We start from the raw sequence: 17,808 nt of genomic DNA, 5'->3' as shown, positions 1-17,808 counted from the left end.
ATATAGCGCAATACAAACTCCCCAAAGGCCATAGTGTGACCACGCCCACTGAGGCAGTTGTTGAAAAAGAAAATGTGTGCAACGAGCAGCGCTTCAAAGGGTCGTTTACCTTAGCCACTGAAGAAAGGATTTTATCCTGAAATGCGTCTGGCGAAAGATTAAGGACATGCTGCTTGAAAGGGGTCCTGCTGGCCGGGTGTCCAATAAAGATGTGAGAGCAAATTATCTCCTGTGTGGCCTCACTCCAAATGGGTTTCCTGTTTGTTTGGATTTATAACGGCCCTTACCCGGTCGTGGAGAGAGGCTCACCGCATTGCTGCAGGTCCGATGCGGCACCACGGAGGTGCTGCTGTCTACGGGACGGAGTGAAGCTGGCGCCGTTGCAGGGTGGTGTCAGCTTCAGAATGCTACTGTTGGCACCCTCAAAGCGGGGCAGGTCCCTGAACAAGGTTTTGCTATTTTATTGGGTGAAGAAAAGACTGTTTAAAGCGTACCCACTTGGGAATAATGTTAGCGCACTACAACTCCCAAAAGGCCATAGTGTGACCACGCCCACTGAGGCGGGTGTTGAAAAAGAAGATGTGTGCAACGAGCAGCACTTCAAAGGGTCGTTTACCTTAGCCACTGAAGAAAGGATTTTATCCTGAAACGCGTCTGGCGAAAGATTAAGGACATGCTGCTTGAAAGGGGTCCTGCTGGCCGGGTGTCCAATAAAGATGTGTGAGCAAATTATCTCCTGTGAGGAAACCCATTTGGAGTGAGGCCAGTTTGTTTGGATATGGATATATATATATATATATTAATATATATATATTACCTACTGGCGGTCGCCAGTAGGTAGTTATAGTTAGGACCCCTTTTCCATAGGAAATCCGCAACATTCTATTTGGAATAACTTTGGCGCCGGTCGATGAATCCTCGCGAATTTCTCAAAATAGGTGGGGCGCTACGCTCCGCTCCTACCCTGAAAGTCTCGGGGGGATTCGTCAAGCGGGGGCTGAGATAAAAGGGGGGTCCCAAAACGCGTTTTTCCCATGCATTTTTCCATAGGACCTTTAGAACGAGCTACAGCCCGAACGGCTGAACAGAATTACTAGAAATTTGGCAGAGAGGTAGTCCCTATGTCAAGGAAGTGCCTTTTGTAGGTTTGGTGTAAATCTGTTCAGTAGATTCTGAGAAAATAGCCTTTAAATCAATATATATATCTGAGCCCGCTTACGGTACGCTTACCGTACGCTTACCGTACGCGTACGGTGGCGTGCGCGAGCGCGATTCTGATTGGCTCTTAGATCTTAGTAAACATTCGAATCGGCCGAAACCAGGAAGCGGCGTCCGCCATTTTGTCTCTCGCACTGAGTGTTATTTATCAAACATGATGCCCAAAAACATGTTACGGGGCTGTTTTGACAACTCCCTCCCACATAGTCATTTTGAGGGAGTCCCCAAACATCCCCCAAGAGCCAAAACGGTTTTATTTTTTTTTTGGCAATTTCGCCGAGTACGCTTACCGTACGCTTACCGTAAGCGTACGGTAAAAAATAGAAATAAAAAAAACACTATCCACACTTACCCCACCCCCTGTGCTTTTGGTGGCCGTAGGCCACCAAATGTACAGGGCTTATTACATCAGTAAAAAAACTATATTTTGGCAACATGAAATTATAAAATCGAAATAAAAAAAACACTATCCACATTGACCCCACCCCCTGTGCTTTTGGTGGCCGAAGGCCACCAAATGTACAGGGCTTATTAAAGTTGATAAAACCGTGCACGGAACGCACTGCGTTAAGTGGGCGCGCACGCCTCGAATGGCGTAAAGTAACTTAGCATTTAAAAAACCGTACAAATTCACTGAAAAAACCATAGGTTTCACACACGTTATAGTTAGGAATTAGCATTTAAAAAACCTTGCAAATTCACTGAAAAAACCATAGGTTTCACACATGTTATAGTTAGCGGAAATTTTACTGATAAAAAACCAATGAAATTGCCCCGTTATAGTCAGTGCTGGCAACTATAACTCACGCGACCGCAATCTTCTGCTGATGACATATGTGTCTTTATAAAAAAAAATATTTGTAATATATGTATAGCTAAAAATGTATGGAAGAAGACATGGGCAAATAAGTGTCTAAATACAGTATTAGCATCAGCAGAGGATTGCGGTCGCGTGAGTTATAGTTGCCAGCACTAACTATAACGGGGCAATTTCATTGGTTTTTTATCAGTAAAATTTCCGCTAACTATAACATGTGTGAAACCTATGGTTTTTTCAGTGAATTTGCAAGGTTTTTTAAATGCTAATTCCTAACTATAACGTGTGTGAAACCTATGGTTTTTTCAGTGAATATATATATATATATATATATATATATATATATATATATATATATATATATATATATATATTTTTTTTTTTTTATGAGAAAACAAAGTCCTGACCCTCCAAATCCAGGAGGGAATTCAGAGCAGGTACAGACCACAACAAATTTGTTTCCCAGGAACTGCAAAAAGACGGTTGGGTTCAAAGTGCCATATTGCTTTTCTTATTCATTATAATGGTCCAGACAAGTGTCCGCCTCAGACGCGTTTCGATCGCCTCCACGATCTTGTTCACATGACGCCCTGATGCCGAACCACCATTTTTACGTTATGTGCATCCAAATATAGTTATAGATAGGTCGACTTTTCAATACATATTTTCTGTTTCTAATAACTTTCCAAAAAAGAGTTAATTCACTTCAGCAACTTCCCAGAAAGTTTTGGGGTGGTCCATCAAGCAGAGCCTGAGAAAAAAATGGGGTGCCCAAACACGAAATCCCCATGCATTTTCCGTAGACTTCTTTAAGACGGCCACAGCAAAAACTGCTGTACCGAATTACACCAAATTTGGCAGGAAGCTAGAATTTGGGCGTCAGATTGTGCTTTTTGTATAAATCCCTTGAGTATTTTTTGAGATATTAAGGTTCAAAATATAATTGTATATTTTGGCAGCTGGGTTCACAAGAGTCTCAGAGACTCTTGCTAAAGCACCAATTTAAAAACATTGTGTTTTGATTGGCACAGGGAGCTTTATTTCCCTTGGGCCATCTTGCTCCCGCTGGAGTCAGACTCCTGCGAAAGAGAGCGCTTTGATTGGCTGCCAACATGAGAAAAATGTTGCTGGCAGCCATTACAGGACTCGAGGAATAAGTCCCCTGTTCTGAAGTTCTTTCTTTAAAAAAATGATTTAAGGAGGCTGAGTAGGGATATCCTGATCCCCTATGCCCAATGGGGAGGGACACAAAGGGACAACACCCGCCTCACCCCCTGCAAAATAAAAAAAAACAGCAAAAGAGGCTGCAATCTCACAAGACTCTCATAGACTTAAAAAAGAAAAGAAAAAAGGCGGCTACATTATTTATTATAAGCCCGGGGGGGTCCTATCCCAGGGCTGTGTTTATAAGGGGGAGGAGGGCATTGTGGCCTCCCTCACTTAGCCTCCAGAGGGGGCCAAAAATAATTTGTATTGTGGAGAGGGTCATGAGGCTCCCTCCCTGAGCCATTAGAGGCCCTGGGAGCACACCCCCGGGCCAATCTTATTATTTATGGGGAGGTGGACTACGAGCCCTCCCTCCCCAAGCCATTAGAGGTCTCATGGTGCCTACTCCCGGGGCCGATCTTATTTATGGGGAGAGGGTCGTACAGGTTCCTTCCTTGTGCCTCAAGACATTCCAGGGAGCCTGTCCCAGGCCAATATTAATTTCTTGGGGAGGGGGGCTGCGTAGCTCCATTCCACAAGCCTCAAAAGGCCCAAGGGAGCCCACCCCCAGAGTAGAAATGTAACTAAATGGGGAGGAGGCCACGGCCCCCCCACCCCAAGCCTGAAAATGCGCCAGGGAGCCCACTGCCGGGCCGATTCCTTTAAGGAGGGGGGCTGCATGGCCACCCTCCCTGAGCCATTAATGGCCCTGGGAACTCCATTTCCTATGGCCAGCTTACAGGCATTGTCCCAGGGTTCCCAGCCCCTTCTTATCTAAGATGGCCGCCGCGTAGGAGCTCTCCCCTGCAGCTCCCGGGTCAGGGATTACCAAATCTGTAAAAATCCCTCTGCATATCCGACCATCCACTTCAAATCTACAAACAACCTAACTCCTCTAGCATCGGACTACTACTGCAGAGTATCTTACCGCCGGAGACGACCCCTGGCGACTCGACGCTCCCTCGCCGCTCCTCACCGGAACTGGGCCCTCTGAGCCGTCCTCAGGCGACCTGACGCTCCTGCCTCGTCGCTCTGGATTACGACTCCTTCATCCCCTGATGCACAGAGGCTAATTTCCTTAGTCGGACACACCCCCCATCGCTGGTCGAGCTCTCCCTTGGGCTGGGACGTGCTCCCTCTCGCTGCCGTTCCCGCTAACATCGTGGGCACGGAGGGGCATCAGAGTGAGGTCCTCCCTGGTTGCCCCCACTGGCAGGGCTGCCGGTGCCTATATTTGTCCTTCCTCTTCCGCTGGCCACCTACAAGAGCCATTTCAACTCCCTCCACTGGCAGGGCTGATGGTGCCATCGCCTCCGATTGCCGTGAGGAGCCTTTGGGCGCGGACCGCCGCCGGAACTCCGGTGCCTGAGCCGAGGCTCCCCTATGAACAGCCAATTCCCTCTTCCTCCCCTCTCATCAGGCACAGCTCCCTGCTCATCTCCGCTGCCAGGACTTCCTCCTCCCCGCCTTTTCATCGAATTTCCCTGGCGATCAGTGTTCGGTGGATCCCGTCGCAACGCTACAGATGCCTCTGTATTTTCTCCGGATGGCCGCAGAGGAAAGAGCTGAGACTCTCTCCCCCTGACCCTAGCCCCACCTCCGGACTTGACTGCCGCTGCTTTTCCCTACTGTTAGCCTGCCTGCCTCGCCTCCCATAAGACGTCTGGGACTATTGGGAGGTTTATTTATTTGATTTGAGCGGAGGTAGGAACTACTCTTTAGAACTTTTGGACTAGGACTCATATGCACCCCACCATTTTGGGACCATCTCCTAAAGACACTCTTGTCCTATCCTCCATCTTAGCGACCTTGGTCCGTACCTCCGGTCCTGCCTGTCTCCAGCTGGGCGACCTTTCGATCGTCTCTCTTCTCTACGGATCTGCTCCTCGTTTGTGAATATTGCTGATGCCCCTGATCCCATCACTCATTTTGCGTCATGTCTACCTTTCTCGAGTACTCTCATGTTTTAATGCCATGGTTCTTACTGTGCAACATTGTATTTAACCACTGTAACTCTGTGTAACTTGTTTCTTACCAATACTCTTGTAAAACACTCTGATACCTCCGGGTCTAGCCAATGTCCCCGGTGATCCTGCCTATACCTGCCTGACCTTAAAATGGCGGCCAAAATTTCCCCCGGTCCGCATCTTCCCTTTTCTCACCCCAACATTTGTTTCCATGCTACTGCGTACTCCATAGTCTGCTAACACTCTCTCCACTCTATGGCCCTTAAACCCGCTTTAATCTGCTCGCTCACCCGTTTTAGTCCGTGAGTGTAGCTGTTTCTGAATAAGCTACGATCAAAATGGCATCCAACACATATTAATTTATTGTTTTTTTCCTGTTACCACCAACATTGGCTGCACTGGGGCAGCAGTCTCCCAGGCTTCTGAACCAGCGTCCCAACTCTCAATTCCCCCAATCTGCAGTGAAGATCTTTCTCTACCAGCTCGACTGTCCCTCAAATGGCCTCCATGAATGTGCCCCTTGCCAAAGCACTCCTTTTCCCCTTGTTGGGGAGGGATCCAGCATTTATACTTATACCCTGGAGTCTCAGAGACCCCCCTGAGAAAGTACACAGCAATAAGGAAGTCACACATAGCAGAGGATTGGGAATTGCTTCTGTAACTCATGTATCTTATGTAACTACGCTCCAGAAACTGATGTAACTTTGTAACTATGCTTTGAAACAATTGTCCTTCCTAATGTAAAGCGCTCCGCTCTGATACCTCCGGGTCTAGCCAGCGCTATATAAAACTTTTCAAATAAATAAAATAGCGGTTTCACTGCCAGCAGCAGTGCGGGTAGGGAAACCTTTTTTTGCTCTTGCTTGGCAGGCGCATATTTGAATCTCCCGCCAAGCGGCAACAAACACCAAGTCCTGTCCCAGCTGGCATGAGCTTAAAAAATGCCCTCACCCGATGGGGGCAGTCTTTAGATCTGTTTCCCTGCCTGCAGTGATGTGGGCAGGGAAATGGATTTAAATATTGCTCCCACCCTCAGGGAGCAGCATCATTAGCTGCTCCCGGTGGGTTGGAGCAATACCAGCTCCCGCTGGTTGCGAAAAGCCAGCTGGGGCTGCCGGGGACCCCAACAAAAGGGTGGTGGGTGTCCTGGGTGGGCACCACGGCACCCACCTTTAAGGTGCTGAGCCCCTGGTTCTGAAATCAGCCTGAGCAGAGGGGCTGCGTGCCCCCCTCCCCTTCACAATTATGCAGGTGCTGGGGGATGAGGTCCCCAGGATCGAAATCAGCCTGGGTGTAGGGGTCCCCAGGGTTGAAATCACCCTGGGGAAGGGGCCCAAGTGCCCGCCTCCCCCTAATATTAACGCTAAGCCCCGGGAATGGGTCACCACAGCTGTAATGGGCCTGAGGGCGGGGGCCACGCTCTGCCCTCCTCCCCCTAAAAATGCTGTCAGGCCCTGGGGATGGGCCTAGGAGGGGGCCTGTGCCCCCATCCCCTGCTAATTGCTCCTGGCCCTGGGGGGCCCTTTCACCTCTAAAGTGCACTGGGCCCCTGGGGATGGGGTCCCCAGTGCCGAAATCAGCCCAGAGAGGGAGCCATGTGCACCCTTCCCTATTAAAATATTGCCAGGCCCTGGTGGTTCCAGGGGCCAAAATCATCCAGAGGAGGGGGGCCATGTGTGCCCCCTCCCTTTTATTCAAAGAGTGGTCCTGGGGCATGGAGTCCCCAGGACCTAACAAGGCTTTGGGAGGGGGTCCACATGCCCCCCTTCCCCTTTATTTAAATAAGTGGTCAGGAGGGGGAGCCACATGGCCCACCCTCCCCTTTAGCTTAAAAAAAAACAACAAAAAAACAGGCCCTTTGGCCAACCACCTACAGCTTGGGGTTGGCTGTATGGGGGGTATTGGCTGTAGGGCCTGACCATAGGCCAGGGTCTACAGCCAGCTCCCCCAATTCACACAGCCAAAGGCTGTGCACTGCCGGATGGCATTTACATATATTAATCATGTATAGGGCTCCCGGTTTTCCGTTTAAACGGATATTTACATATAAATACAGACGGAATTTTTTTTTCTTTCGTCTGTATTTATATTTAAAAGCGGGAAAATACTACTAAATTTTGCTGCACTGCCGTGCTCCAGCCGAGTTGCTTCGCCATGCCCCTCTCCCTGATTCTAGGCAGAGTGGAGCTGCAGGGGCTCTTAGAAGGGGTGAAACAACAGCGAGGCCTCATTAACATGCAAATGGTCTTTTAAAGACCTGTGAAGTGCTCGGCTGCGGCTGGTGTGTGCCCGGGAAGCTCTCTCATCCCGGGCTGCCACACACGAGGGGGGAGGGGGGGGGAGGGGTGGCTGAAGCCCTTTGAGTCCAATGGGTGTTGCAGGCCTGATCTGACCATCGTAAGACAGCCGGCCAAAGTGACACCCGCACTTTAAATTTGTGCCCAGGTCACCACTCTTCCCTGCTGCCGCCACTCGGCAGCAATCACCCCGCCCTGACGCTCGGCTCTATACCCATTTACTTTTTTATCTCTGGGGCATTTTTATTTAGTGGGGCAACACTCCACCCTGATGAAGAAGCCGCCCCTGCCAAAGATTAACATTTGTTTATATCTTGGTAATGTTATGATCTGGGGGTTCACATTGGACTAAAATGAGCGCATCTGTGGTAGATAAACTGGGGGCGCACCAGACAGCAATGAGACGAGACTGCGCCCGGCTGGTACATTTTACCATCTACTTCCATGACTTAGTTGTTTGAGCCCCATGTACTACCGACTTCAACGCGATGATTCCATTGTTTTATAGTTTCACGAGTGACCAAATACTATATTCTTCTAGTACAAACATGAATTCACGGATGCATGTGTGAATGTATGCATTTTCCAAGTGTACCTGAATGCTGTATGTCACAGAATGCAGAGGCGCAACTAGAGCCAAATTTCGGGGGGGGGGGGGGGGGGCTAAGGAAAAATTTCGTGGGGGGGGGCTGAATCTTTAAGCAATGGTTAGAGTGGAGCTGCAGGGGCTCTTAGAAGGGGTGAAACAGCGAGGCCTCATTAACATGCAAATGGTCTTTTAAAGACCTGTGAAGTGCTCGGGTGCGGCTGACATTTCACATGCTGGCCCTCTAGTCACAACTTCACATCAACTCCAGGATCTTGTGCCGACGTTCGGACTCTCAGCAGCGGCCTGGGCTTTTTGTTGTGTCTTCCCTGTGCCTGTCTTACCACAGTGGCAGAGAGCAAAACGTGGTGCAAGAGTGAAGGCAGCGTTGGATGCTAGCGTCCACAAGATTGCTGCAGGTCACAGTTTGGGAATGGAAACCTGAACGGTTTGGTGGACTTTCCCATTTCTTAATACGTTTGTATGCTTCGTTCGAAATATTTACCTATCTATTAATATTGGACCTACTCCTCTGTTTCTAGGCCCTGCCAGTGGTGACAAAGGGAGTTAGACATTCAGCAGTTGATCCAGTCACACAGTGTTGATGGAGGTCAGAAGCCAGGCTTAGATCACCGTTCTCCAGTGTCCACATTAACAATGAAAGTCCCTCTGGCTGGGATGAGGCCATAAGCAATTGACCCTCCATTTTGCTGCAGGACAGCTCTGACGCTATTCAGAGGTTACAATTTGTGGAACTTTGCTTACAGAGTTTACAACTATGTGCTTTTTAGGGAGAAAAGGCAGCTTTGACTTTTTGAAAGTATGCTGTTAGATGGGATGTTTACTCTTATACTTCCCCTTTAAGATAGCATTTTCTTTAACACCAATCACTACAAAATTTTTCCTCAAAAGCAGACTGTTGCAGTTTTCCCAGTAGCATGTGTGGTTTTAAAAAAATGCTGAAAATGAGCTTCAAGTGTAGGCGTAAGTTTATGTGAGGAAATTAATGTTAAGATTTTATTTATTTAAAAATCGTAGCCTCGAGATGCATTTATTCTGTGCACTCGAATATGGGGTTAGAGGCGGTACCATCAACCACTCTAGTGCGAGTTGCAAAGTGTATGGGCCTAAATTAAACCATTTCCAGCTCAACCCCAGAAGTGTTTGGCTCTACAGAAGCCACTGTATCTGCTGCTCGCAGCCAGTTTCTGCACATGTGAGGGACAATCCCTCATCTCTGTTAGCTCCATGCAAACTGTGGCAGGTCTCTTAAAAGAGTAAATTTTATGAGTATCATTTTCTCCATGACGGCCCCTTCTATGTCTTATGGCAGCTGCAAAGTTGTAACTGCACTTAAAGGCTAGGGCAAGTACATGACTGTGGCCGATTTCCACACACACTGACACTATTGTAAGATCATATTAGTTTGCATTAAAATGCGAATATAAATTGTGGTAGTACTGAGCTGTTGAAAGCCTTAAATAAATGTGGAAAAATACTAACTGCAGCGTCGTCTTTTGGTTGCGGAAAAAATAAATGCGGATATATACAGAAAAAATGCCCAAAAAATAAATACAGATAAATACAGACGGAAATGGCAAAAAAATAAACACCATAAAACCGGGAGCCCTAATCATGTATTACTTTGCATTAAAAAAACTAGAAATCTACTAAAAAAAACAAAGGTTAAAGTAACGTTATAGTTAGGTGTGATAAAAGGATTTTTTTTTAAAGAAAACCTTAGAAATTCACTGAAAAAAACAAAGATTAAAGTAATGTTATAGTTAGGTGAATATGTCAGTGATAACATTAACGTTCTGAACTGACAAAAAAAAAGAAATTCACTGGTTATAGTTTGCAGCGCTAACTATAACTTGCACCCTTGCCATGCACAGCTTATGACATTGCTCATGACATAATTTATGACATCCCTGATGACGTCATCCAATGTGTATGCTAGTTTGCTTTATAGTTTACATAGTGAGGGGTAAGTATCATATGTCTTGTCTACCTAATTATGTACAGCATGGGTCCAGCTAATGGGTGTGTTTACAAAACACATCTGCTCCTAATGCACCATAGCTGTGTAGAGGTATTGACATGTTATAAATCTTTGCATTGAAGAGTAACCCTGTGTGCGGGTAACAGTTGACTTGTGTTCATTATGTTCCACACAAGCTTTTGGGTTCTGCAGAAAACTTTTTCAACTGGAGTTAGATTCTTCGTAGTAGAAACACACTTTTTAAGCAGCCTTCAGTTATTAGACAGAATTGTATCGGAATTACAATTTCTACATAACTTAGAAGACTGCACCAGGTACTAACCTATATACATGTGCTTGTTTTGCTTCCGAAGATGGGCTCTCTCTAAAGTTTTCAAGACAGTTTAAAGGTGCAGGTAGTAGGATGTTAGGCACATTCAGATCTTGGTTATTTTTTGAAAAATTGTGTCTTTTTTTGACAATGTTGCAGAGAGTGTACTCTGTTCTTAGTAGATTCTTTTAAATACTCTGTGGTGCATTTCTTATGAAAGTTTCCTATTTGCAAACAGTGTGGTATTAAGTAAACTCTCACCATAGAGTAAACACTATTTAAGGTACCCAGTACTCTACTGATAACAACTTCATTTCTCAATGTAGGTTTGGTGAGTTACAGGTGTTTGATACAGATAAAAGCTCTCCATAGTAGTTGAAAGTGACATTCACTATTTTCAGGAACTTGGCTTTCTCTGAAATACTGTATAAAGATTGAACTTCATGCTCATTGAGGGGTTCCTATACATCTGTGATTGATTGTTAATGTGAACTATGCTACCTGTAAAGTATGTGGTATAGGGTCAATGTTGCACATAATGCATGCTTTCTACTCCTAAGGGAGTTCTATCTTTGATGGCACAAATGATGCCCCGATATTCTTTTGTACGTACTGTCAGGCCTCTAATGCCACCTAATGCCATAGTAATTTATAGATCCATATGCGGGTAAATGACGTTTTTTTCAATATATATATATATATATATATATATATATATATATATATATATATATATATATATATATATATATATATATATATATATTCCAAAGAATGCCCCGAAGCTTCAAGAATGCCACTCCACTCAGGATAGTTCACAAGAACCTTTATTTAAAACCGGAAACACTTCCCCAATTATTCACGATCCCTGACGCGTTTCGGTGCAGCTGCACCTTCATCATTGGGAGGGGGACATTTTTCACCTTCTTTGCATACAGTCTCCAGTGAACAGCATGCCGGTATTTGAAGTGCCAATTTCCCCCATCAGTGGAGCCCATCAGCTTTGCAGTTCTTTTCAGTCCCCATTTCATAAAATTATTTCGCAGCCCTCAGGTGGCCCTCTCGGCATTGTTGAAGCTTCGGGGAATTCTTTGGAATGTTAAGACACTGCGACTCCGGCCGTGAAGGATTGCACCGCCTTGTACACTGGACTATGGGTCTGCGTGGCTGTAAATCAAGACTGCAGCCTGCCAGCAGCACAAAGGATTACTAAATGAAAATCGGAAACTCTGGCCTGAGGCCCACCGGAGGGCTGCGAAATAATTTTATGGAATGGGGACTGAAAAGAACTGCAAAGCAGATGGGCTCCACTGATGGGGGAAATTGGCACTTCAAATACCGGCATGCTGTTCACTGGAGACTGTATGCAAAGAAGGTGAAAAATGTTGAAGTGCATCCCAGGTTTTGCATATCCCCCTCCCTATGATTAAGGTGCAGCTGCACCGAAACGCGTCAGGGATCGTGAATAATTGGGAAAGTGTTTCCGGTTTTAAATAAAGGTTCTTGTGAACTATCCTGAGTGGAGTGGCATCCTTGAATCTTCGGGCATTCTTTGGAATATATATATATATATATATAAATACACACACACACACACACACATACCCAATGCATAACGCATAACAGCTAACTGTATAATATGGTTTAATGTCATGAGGAAGTTCTAGTGACATCATAACCCATGAGGCTAAAGGAATTGAATATGTTTCCCTTATGTATTTTTATTTTGTGTTTTTTTTTGGGGGGGGGGGTTAGCTTGAAAAATCTGTTTTCTTCAAAGTGCTGCTTACCATAGCACTACTTTGAATTAGAATGTTTAGGTTATGTTTACTTTTCGAAAATAAATTGTTGATAAAGGGCTATGGTGAGAGTCCACAGATTTATGTGATCTGTGTTTGCAGTACTCATGGTATAATTGTGGCTTTACAGCATTAGCAACCTAATGTGTAGATTCTACAAAAAATGTTATTCCTAGCTTAAATGGATACAAATAATAGTGCCAGAATAGGAACCGGACAATATGAGGTTTTTGCCCCATCATTTAAATAACCATGCCACATAATTTAGGTAAACTAGTTGCATATTCCTAGAAGCTCTGACAATTATAAAGCACAGCAGAGCTGTTTGGAGGCTGCCATTATGAAAATGAAACCCATGATTCCCTTATTTCATGATCTCCTGTTATCAAACTAGAGCATTTTTTCTCGGCCCCCGCTTGATGAATCACCCCCAAACTTTCAGGATAGGAGCTGAATGGAGCGCCCCACCAGTTTTGAAAATTTTGCGAAGATTCGTCATCCCGCCAAAGTTATTGGGAAAAGAATGTTACGAAATTCCTATGGATAATAGGTCCTAACTATAACTACCTACTGGTGACTGCCAGTAGGTAATATATATCCATCAAGGACTGGACTTTGGAGAAGTGGTATGCGAGGCGATTATGATAAAGAGAGAATGCTGCACAACTTAGAGGCGATTATGATAAAGAGAGAATGCTGCACAACTTAGAGGCGATTATGATAAAGAGAGAATGCTGCACAACTTACCAGCATCGCCCACTGAAGGGGAAAAAATTATGGGGCTAACGGCGCACTACAAGAACCAACATGCTTTTGAGCAGTCAGCCTATTGAGGTGCCCACTAGTGGGCAAACACTTTAAAAAGGGGCAACTATGGTTGGTGTGTTGTTTAGCCTTTGAGATGCTGTGGCTCCACCTTTGAAAAAGGTCAATGGTGACTGAAATGCATCAGGAAACGCCAGAGCTGCAAAATGAAATAAAATCTTTTTAAATTTACCATAATGTAACAGAGGTTCTTCGAGATATATATATATATATATTATTTTGGCTAAAAATATAAATACTGCACGAGAAACATTGGGTCTGCGCTCGTTTGTTTTCGACTGAAGGAAAAGTGAAGGCGAGTGGTAGTGATATATATACATATATACATTTAACAGACCTAACTGCACCTCAAGGATCGACTATATCATGCTAGATTTCTTTCTCTGGGGTTTTGTCCAGGATATGGTTGTTTTGTCTACAGTTGAAAGCGACCATAATTCGCTTTCCTTGTCCCTTAGGAATCCCTGGCCCAACGATAGGATTAAAACATCTCCTAAGGTAGCTAACAAAATCTCTGTCTCCTCTTGTGGGAGACGTTTGAAGTGGAGTTTGGTCTCCAAGGATGAAACCAAACTCAACACTATACACACACTGCTTATTGCCTCACAAATGGAGTTGGACAACAGGGACCCGGCCTTCTCGACCCCTGCCCGGGTCACTTCCATCTTTGAGGAAACCCTTAGGTCTATTGGGAATGTGTTTTCTAAAGAGGAGCATCTGGCCAAGAACAAGGTAACTAGGAACCCTAGGGGGAAACATGACTGGTATACATCTGCCTGTAGACATGCAAAATCACTCTTGATTAAGGCCATCAAAAGTAAAAATCAAGGAGCAATTCAGGGAGCTAGGACATTATATAAGAAAACCCTCGCAAGCGCTAGAAAGGAGTGGGAGCTTGAATACTGGTGCTCCTTAAAAGAGGCCAGCTTGGGGAAAGATCCAAGGCGTTTTTGGGATGCAATTAGAGCTAAAACAAGACCCGACAGCGAACTCATCACATGCAATATCACAAGTCAAGCATGGGTCGATCATTTTACTAAATTGTATGCTAGTCACACTGGGGATATTCTTGAAACTTCCCCCATAGCCACCTCTAATGATGATCTGGTGCGGGGGGTGGCGTTAGCAACTCCCGACCTCCCAATAAGAAGCGTAGACTATGAAATCGACACGTTAGGCACAATCACGACACTCAATGACTGGGGGGTAGGTTTGGCAGATTCTGCTTTTTCGATCAAAGAAGTCGAGTATGCAATTGGTAACATTAGGCCCCAAAAAGCAGCCGGCTTAGATGGTATTCCCGGGGATCTGCTACGTTCGGATATTCCGAATTGGGGCAAATTCATTTGCTGTTTGATCAATGCCATTAGTAGGGGAGCTCCTATTCCGGCATCGTGGAAAGGGGCGGAGGTCGTCCCTATTTTCAAAAAGGGGGCCAGGGACGACCCGTCTAACTATAGACCTATAAGCCTGCTGGATATAACCCAAAAGGTAGTCGGGAAGGTGTTGTTGGTCAGATTATCACAATGGATCGACGAAACCAATATCCTTTCCGACTACCAGGCAGGATTTAGAACAGGCACTGGTACCATTGAACAGACATTTAGATTGTTACTAGTGTATTGGAAGGTGGTGGTCCTAGGCAAGGGCAGTCTTTATCTCGCATTTATCGACTTAAAGACTGCCTTTGATTTGGTACCCAGGGAGACCCTCTGGAGAGTCCTTGCTGACATGGGGGTACCCCACTACTTACTTTTGTTAATTGCAAGGTTGCATGAAAACAACTTTGCCCAGATTAGATGGGGCAGGGATGGAGAGAGAACTAGTAGAATCCCGGTAGAGAGAGGGGTCCGCCAGGGATGTGTTCTAGCCCCCACCCTTTTTTCCTTATATGTGAACGGTGTGGTTGAGCATCTGCTGAACGATCCTTCAGATGAACCATCCCTGGCAGGGGAACGTATCCCTACCCTCCTCTTCGCGGACGACACCCTTTTACTCTCCAAATCCCCTATGGGCCTCCAAAAATTATTAAATAACTTCCAACTCTTTTGCGCTAAACGGGGCCTGGTAATCAACACTGACAAAACGAAATATCTTGTGATGAACCCCCCCAAAAAACTTGTGCGCCCTTTGAAATTAAATGCCGTACCTTTGGGGAGGGTGGATGTGTTTGATTACCTAGGGATCCGCTTATCTCATAATATGCAATGGGCCCCCCACTTATGCAAGATGTTGCTAGCCCACAAGAGAGTAACAGGGGCCCTACTGAAGGAACAGCGCTCCTGTGCTATTAGACCTATAGCCCCTGTTATGGAAATTTATGCAGCAAGGGCAGTCAGCTCTGCTCTTTACGGGGCTGAGCTGTGGGGTTCATGCAATATTAGTGAGTTGTCAAGAGCTGAGAGAAAGTTTTGTAGGGCCATCATGTCACTCCCTCAAGGTACTCCAACGACCCCACTGATGCTCGATCTAGGTTGTCGTCCTATTGATGACCTGGCGAAACTTCGCCCTCTACTGCTATGGGCCCGACTATGGCGTGTCCCGGAACTAGCTAAATATGCCAAAGGCCTCTCCGAAGTTATGTCACTCCCGGGATGGCACAAGATAAAGTGGCTGAGCGACATGAAAATCCTCTTGTGCAATCTGGGGCTAAGCGCAGCATGGGAAAACAGGTCTTCCCCACCGAAAGCTACGCTTAAGTCTCTATACTGGAATTGGATTGCGACCCAAAGAAAATTGAACTGTACATTGGGTAGACTCACGGAGGACTTTCTGGAATTCAAGGATCAGCCGATCCGAGAATTGTATCTCGACATTATTGAGAGACCTTTTGATAGATCTCTTTATTTCAAATTTAGGACCGGGACTCTCCCACTTTATGTTTTTACTTCCCGGTGGAATCCCCCTGCCCAGACCACTGAATTTTGTCCTTTTTGTCTATCTAGACAAGAGTCTGTGGCCCATTTTTTATTTGAATGCCCACAGTATGCATACCCAAGAAGAAGATGGCTTAAGCAATTGTGCCGTTCCTTAGGCACTAGGCACTACATTGAGGCGTTACGTATTTTAATGTCTGACTCCCGCCCTCTGTATGCTTGCGCCCTATCAAAATTTCTATCTTGGGCATGGCGCATCAGAAGCAAAAGGCTTAAAGAAATTGTTTAATACGTTCTTAACATCTATTTATGATATGTCTTTCTCTTAATGTGATATTTGGATTTTAACTTAAATGAATTTAAACTCTTTTTTAATTGTAAAGCTTTTATGATATGTTTTTATCGAAATAAAGCCTTTGACTTGACTTATACATATATATACACACACACACAGACTTGTGGAGAGTGACAGGTACACACCCACACTGACGCCAAATAAAGACGGTATTAACAAATGAGTCTGCCCATTTCTCACCCTACTGCAACACCTTAGATTCTACTTGGCCTCCAGTTGTGTCCTTATCTTTATCTTAAAATGTGGTGGACTTCTTTAAAAGCTTGTTCATGATTAAGAATTATAAATTCTCTGTAGATGCCCCTTTCCTTGTATGTCTTAGCTGGTGTCTGGAGTGGTTAAAGTGAATGATGTAATAGAACGGTGGTGTGTGGTGTGGCGTGGAAGCTAGGAGGAACGGCCGTTGAGGGGAGGATGGACCCCTGAGAGGACCCACCAGCTTAACCTAGGAGCGCTATCGTGAAATAAGGAGCTTACCGCCTACCTGAGTGGTTCCAGACTATTGCATGAAGACCCTGCCCTCTAACTTCAACAGGCACATGCCCCCTATTTCTTGTGTAATACACACGAAACCCGCCTTGCACAATAATAGTCATAAACAAACAAAAGCCCCAAACACGTCAGCGTACTTAAACTCTTTTTCTGATATTGCTATCAGCACGTTGCCAGCCCTGTTCTGTTTTGGCGCCAAGTTAGAGCTCAGAAGAGGCCGAAACGTGTTGATGAGTAGGGTGACCAACCGTCCGTAAATTTCACGGACAGTCCATAATTTCGCCCGTCTGTCCGTTGTCCGTGAAGGATTCTTTAACGGACACCATTTGTCCGTAATTTTAACCGGGAACCGGTCACACCACCCTAAAGCCGGCACAGCTTCCACCCACCTCCCTCCTTGACTCCGATTCTGTTGAGGTCGGGTGTAACAGACTCTAATGCAGTACCAAAGCTCAGATACCCAGCAGCATTGGAGAGGCACAGCCGGATGGCAACCCTCACACCTTCAGCCCTTGATGAGCTGTTAAGAAGTGCTTGAAGGTGACTGAGAGGGAGGGGCTGACGCTTCAGGAGCAGGGGCATCTATTCAGATGCAAACAGCCCTGAATGCGTCATGTCTCTGCAATTTAGAGGGGCCTCATACATTCCCTTCCTGCCCAGGGCCCCAAACATCCTAGAACCGGCCCTGATTACCCTGAGGCAGCAGGTGGTTCTCTTCACAGAGCTTAATTACTGTTACTAAATTGTAAGCGGTTCTTCAAACATGCAGTCTATAATGTAATAAAATAAAGAAATGGCACAATCGCACCCACACTGATTAACAAAGTATGGAGGACAATCAGTTGCATCAGTTCTCTTGGAGTATCTCCTTTAAGTGCTGTACATCACAGTGGGGGGTGGCAAAACTAACATTTTGGAAAGAGAGCCTGTCGTCTCTTTGTCTTGTCCAGGAGGGGGTGAGGAGCCCTACCCCACTCTGGAAGAGACCAAGATGATACTAGAATACTGCATGCCCACCCCTGTGCCCACCCTGGTGGATCCTGTTTCCCCTCCTGTGA

The sequence above is a fragment of the Triturus cristatus genome, chromosome 12 (assembly GCF_964204655.1).
Source record: "Triturus cristatus chromosome 12, aTriCri1.1, whole genome shotgun sequence".
Classification (NCBI taxonomy): Eukaryota; Metazoa; Chordata; class Amphibia; order Caudata; family Salamandridae; genus Triturus; species Triturus cristatus.
This window is presented reverse-complemented; position numbering follows the sequence as displayed.